This window comes from Mustela nigripes, chromosome 13, assembly GCF_022355385.1.
Source record: "Mustela nigripes isolate SB6536 chromosome 13, MUSNIG.SB6536, whole genome shotgun sequence".
Lineage (NCBI taxonomy): Eukaryota > Metazoa > Chordata > Mammalia > Carnivora > Mustelidae > Mustela > Mustela nigripes.
In genome coordinates, this window is record NC_081569.1 from 6,351,748 (window position 1) to 6,357,747 (window position 6,000).

General features: G+C 50.1%; 1 protein-coding gene across 1 annotated transcript in view; it reads right to left on the reverse strand.

Annotated features, from left to right (window-relative positions):
• The window catches only part of ABHD2 (abhydrolase domain containing 2, acylglycerol lipase), a 95,248-nt gene extending 89,976 nt beyond the window's left edge, over nucleotides 1-5,272 (reverse strand). Inside the window, exon 1 of the mRNA XM_059371598.1 lies at nucleotides 5,144-5,272. The gene's annotated coding sequence lies outside the window, so the exon portion shown is untranslated. The remainder of the gene's footprint in view (nucleotides 1-5,143) is intronic.
• Nucleotides 5,273-6,000: the final 728 nt, after the last annotated feature.

The following is a 6,000-nucleotide window of genomic DNA, read 5'->3' on the forward strand; positions in this document are numbered from 1 at the left end:
ATGGAACACACAAGTGCAGCCATAGAAAATTCACATATGAAGAACCCGGAACTCTCTTCTTCAAGTCACCATTGGAGAAAGCTTGGCCAGGCCCTATCAGGTTCAGACCTTGGAAATGGTAAAGTGGTTTAGAGAATCTGGGAAACATTCCTATGAACAACCAAAATTACATTCCCAAATGTTGGTTTAGGAAGGATACTCTCCCCCAAGGCACAGGTGGGAGAGCTCATTTTTCCTAGAGAAAAAGGTTGGGCACTGAACAAAGCTACCCCAATGGGAAGGCCAGGCCGGCGGTGAGGGGCTTCCTTCCTCGTGCTCTAGGACCAGAAACAACAGAGCCAGCGCTGCGGTGAGGAGCCAGGGTTGGATGTGACAGAGGTGCTGAAATGTGTATCAGAAAGGCCAGGAGCCTTCTCTGGAGACCAGAGAAAACACAACAAGCTTTCCTGGAAATTCCAGCACATTCTAAGCAGAGGGCAAGGGGCAGGGCCCAAGGCCCACTGCTCCTCACTCTCCAATGCTTCCACTCTCCCTCCCCAGGATGACCTTTAAGGGAAGCACTCCACCTCACCTGGCCTCCTCTTAGGCTTAGAGCGACGGGATGTAGAGAAGAAACACAGTTTGCCCCTAAATATCCACAAGATGCTTTAGGATCTCCACGCGAGGCTGCTGCCTGAGTTAAGACTGGCTCTTAGCATCCTTAGAAACGGAAAGGAGACATCTAAAATAGTCCACCTTCATAAAAAACGACAACGGAGAGCTCTCTTTCCATACTGCCAAGAAATACTAAGTGGAAAAAAAAAAAGCAAGCTTCCAAATAGCATGTATAGTGTGCTACCACGAAGGGGATAATGGTGATGAACTTGCTAAAGGAAGCGTGGAACACCCCTGGAGGATGAAGAAATCAGTAGCCCTGGTCGCCTCTTAAGGAACAGAAGTAGGCAGCAGGATTCAGGGCTGGACCGAGATGTGTTTACTGGCTCGCCTTTGGTGCCTTTTGACTATTTTCGCTCATTGTACAAGTGCATTACTCATTTTTAAAAATTCGAATGAAAAACATTAAAAAATGTGTTCAATGTAAAGGAAAAACAAAACAGTCCTTATGCAGAAACAGAACACACAGCTGGTTTCCGGGCACACACCAGATGCTCCGTTTGTTGAACTTAATGAACCTCTGCTTAAAAGCCACAAAAGAAAAATCAGAAACATGGCAAATCCAAGGGTATCGATGTTCTAGTTCTCTAGTAAGCTCCTTACCTGTTTGCTACTTCACAATCTCACAAGATTGGGCAAGGGGGCCTTGCAACGGAGTCTAGTGCCCAAGCTTCACGGATAACAAACAGGTCTGACCGTCGGGCCACACCAGCCATTTTATAAAATGAAAACGTTTAATCCAAAAAACATGATGCCCTGGAACCAAGACAACAAAAATAAATATGCAGATATGAAAAACGATCCTGGCGCACCTGGGTGGCTCAGTGGATTGAGGCCTCTGCCTTCGGCTCTGGTCATGATCCTAGGGTCCTGGGATCAAGCCCCACATTGGGCTCTCTGCTCAGTGGGGAGCCTGCTTCCCCTCTCTCTGTCTCTGCCTGCCTCTCTGCTTACTTGTGATCTCTGTTAAATAAATAAATAAATAAAATCTTTAAAAAAATTAAATTAAAGAAAAAGAAAAACGGTCCTGTGGGGAGATGATGTCAGCACGCACATAGTATCAACACAAACACAGCAGCACAGGGGTTAAAAGTGTCCACGCACGGCCAACGAGGTTGGAACGTAGAAAGCTGCTATACGAAATTCTCAAGCCAGACCACATCCAGAGGCAGACCGAGCCCCTAGGGCTCTGTTCCTGGGGACAGTTTAGTCCAAAAGGGAGCAGGAAGGCTTCCACACCTCATGGTCGAGTCAGCCACATGCTCAAATTAGTCAAGGAGTACCCCAAACCCACATTGCAATAAACACCAGGCTACTGTTAGCAGGAGATCTAGCCGAAATTCTGCCACGTGAAATTCTATTACTTTGGAAGTCTTCTGGCCAGGGTTTCTCAAATAACCAGGATTTAAGAAAAGAAAGGAAAAAAAAAAAAAAAAAAGGCAGACTCTACCTCTGTCTTCCATAGAACCAAAGAAATTATCTTGTGTTCTGGGCACAGGGGAACCACTAGACTCTTTGCAGGCTTTGCTGGAGATGACCAGGAGAAAGATTTACACGGAAGAATGAAGGAATAACAGCAAACGAGCAGCCTTTCCCTAAGATGTTATGGAAAAGAAAATGAGATGGAGAGAAAGGGGCCCATATTAACGCACAAAGAACCTAAAACAATTATTCTAAGATAGCTGAGCTCTATAGAATGCCGGGAAACAAAATCCCAAAACTCAGAATCAATTCTTAAGAAGGTGTCAATCCATGACTCTGAACAATCTTTGGTTCATCCTAGAAAACTCATAAAAACCGAGTAGGAAAAACCAAAGGTGACCGAATTCCTGCCGGCAAATACAGGTGACAGGTATCTTCTAATTAAAAGGGAACTGGCTGGCAAACCGAGAGAAGGTGTTTATCCAAACTGTGAAGACGATAAAGGAAACGAAGCTGGAAGGAAGAAAGAAGAGAAAGGGAACTTTTCCAACTACAGAGAAAGGAAAAGCTGTTCCATTGTACTTGCCATCTCGTTCATTTCAAGCTCAAGAGGAGAACAGGAAAACCGGTGAAGAAGCTACATTACCAGCAGAAATCAGTCACACACTTGTGTTCCTGCCAAGAACACCGCGCTGCCGGCACTCCCCCTGCTCGAATGACTAAGTAACTTGCTTAAATGCATTTGACACATGATCCTTGAACTTCCGAAAAGCACTTAATACAGTGGCTCATGAAATCTTAATCTAAAAATGTTTATCCATTTATAATCAAGCTGCATCACACGGACAAATGGACAAGAGAGCCAAACAGAGGGAACTGAGAATTTGGAAGGATGCTGGGAAGACTGGTATTATCATGGACTTTATCACTTTGAAGGATTTCTTTCCCTCTTTTTAAAGAGAATAAAAGAGATTTGTCGTCTCAAAGTAGCGTGATGACAAGGAGAGGACAACAGAGAGAGGGGATGGCATGATTCAACAGAAGAAACCTTTTTTTTTTTTTTAATGCAGTGTGACTTAGAAAACCCCACAGATGTTTAGGCGACACTGAAATCTGGAATATGTTTAATGAACTGGGGGCAGGAGACAGGAAAAAAAAATTAGTTCCCGATAGAAAATACTGCATGGTAGATATGGGGGGGGGCATAAAAAGGCAACAGAACATCGTAGTTGGCAAATCAATAGTGGTTACTACGCACAGGGCACTGTTCTAAATGCTTCAGATACAATAACTCATGCAATCCTCAAAACAACCTTCCAATCTCAGTACCATCAACATTCCTGTTTGATAGGCGAGGAAACAGAGGCAATGGAGAGATTAACTAACCTGCCCAAGGTTACAGCTTATAAGAAGTAAGACTAGGATTCCAATCTGGGCACTCGCCCCAAAATCTGTGTTCCGAAACTCTCTGGACTCCCCTAGAATCTAACTACCAAGAGAGCAAGTAAAATACAAGTCATGCCGTGGCTAAATCCAGGGTCAACTAATCATCCCTTAGTCATGGCTCTGTGATGACCAGTCAGCCCTGGGACCCCTGCGTGCCTTAGTTTCCTCACCTGTGCCTTGAAAAGACAGATTAGGTAAGCTCTTAACTAAGGGATCATCAGCTCTAAAACACCCCCAAGTCCATGCTGACCATCCACAGTCTATGATCTGGTCTGCTTCTGTCTAATTCATACTGAAACAAACAGCAAGTTATGTTTACATTCTTTCTTTGCTTCCTGACCTTCAGAAGATTACTGTGTCCTCTCCATTCAGGCAAACGCCAGGGAGTAATGAAAGGGGTACTGTATGGTTTCTTCTTTGGACTCGACTTAATGCGGTTGTAACGAAATGGCGCTGGAAAAGCTCCGGGAGCAGAAAACATGAACTGTGCCAAACCTACAGTCTCCCAGGCCCCTCTCTTGAGCCTGTTCTTGGAACCTGCCCTTGGATCTGGTTACTGGAATGCAGGTGAAACTGACCCACTGGAAGGGGGGAGGCAACCAAAAGAGAGGAATTGGGGGAGATTAAGATTGGGGGAGATTGATGCAGTCCAAGGTAGTTCTAATTACAGAGTTTCATGATGCCTAAATAAACCTTATCTTCTGGGTATACTCCATTCTCTTTGCTGACACCCACTCTTCAGAGTTAAGACCACAAAATGCATTATGGTGAATTCAACACCTGGTTCCCAACTAACAGACCCCCAGAAAAAGCCCTCTCAAGCTAGGCATTAAAGGTCACCCAGAGTGCATCTGCGAATAGAGAAGGGCCTTACAGGTGGGTCATGGAGCCCTCCTTTGAGAGTCTTTCGGAAGCATCCCTGACAGGTGGCTGTCATCTGTCTGGCCTCTGCCTGGACGCTTCCAAGGTCGAGGCACCGGCTGCCTCCCCCGACAGGCAGCCGCTTGCACTGCTGGACAGCTCTCTGTGGGTAAAGCCCACGAAGCGCCTAGAACAGTGCTTGGCGCGGGGCCAAGCTCATTAGTAAGTGCGTCTCCGACTGGGTCGAAAGCTGCCTCCTTACAACTTGAAACCATCGGTCCTTGGTGCGCCCCTGGAAGCCTGAAACGCAGAGGCCCCCGGGGATGCCCGGAGCTGTAATCAGGCCCCTGGGCCCTCTCCTTCCAGCTGCGGATCCCAGACCTCCATCACCAGGCCTGGGTCGGCAGACCTCCTCCCCAGACCCCAGAGGTCCCAAGAGTGAGCACCGATGATGGGATGGTCGGCAGGGAGGCCGCAGTCAGGGAGGTCCCCATCCTCGGAAGCCGCGGTAGGAGGGGACAAAGGGCTTTCAGAAAGGCGTATCCCACCCGCTGCGGTCCGGGCTGCCTCCCTCCCCGCCACTGGGCGAGCCGACCCTGGGGACCCCTGCGGCGCCAGGTGACAGGCCCCGGAGAATCAGAGGCGCAGGCATCGGCGCGATGGGCCGAGCCACGACGGGGACCTCTGGGCTCAGGGGTTTGGCGTGACGGATACCGGCCGCGATCCCGTCTTAGCGGAGTTCGCTCGACCGTGGCTTTACCTGCGCGTGGTTGACCGCGGGCCAGCTTGCCCCCAGCCCGGTTCCTGCAGCTCCGCGGCTGCCGGCGGCGCTCATGGAAATGCAGCCGGAACCCCTGGCCAGTGCAGCTCCCGCCGCTACCGGCCCCGCCCAAGCAACTGCCGCCACGCCCCTGACGACGGCTTCTGCCACGCCCCCGACACGGAACCCGCCCTCTCATTGGACGGCCCAGCCGCTGCTCTGCCAGCCCCGCGAGTTCATTGCATCTAGCGGGCAGCCCATTGGTCAACGGAGCTGCTCCTCAGAATGGAGGCGGAACCCTCGGGGAAGAAGTCCTCCACAGTTGGTTACCTTTGACGTCTTTAGCCCGTGGACTGACTCGCTATTGGATAAGGCTGGCCCGGAGGGGGCGGGGAAAAGGGAGGAGGACTAAAGGATGGGTCGTGTTTGATGTGGATCCGGGCGGGGTGCGGAGAGGGAGGCAGTTATGACTGCGAGCTTGTTTTGGGGGCTGGGTAAGGTCAGGGGTCTTGTGAAATTGAGAGAGGGGGAGCCCGACTAGGTAGTTCAGCTGTGGAGTCCGCCGGGTCCAGGCCGACCTACTAACTCACCTGTAGCCCAGGATAGAGCGCACAACACCGGCCATGACCGAGACGGAGGAGGGAGGCTCGTGAGCCACCGAGCCGCATGGAGAGGAAAGGATGTGGAGACGGGAGCCTCTGGCTCCTTCCAGCTGGGTTAGGGTGATGGGGACATGCCGGCGCAGTGTGGACCTGTCGCTGTCCCACCGCCCTTTCAGCCCTCAAGATGCCCCTAGCGCAGTGGGAGGCAGCCAGGAGGCAAGTAGCCTTTAGAGTCAGACCTGCTGTTGACTCCTA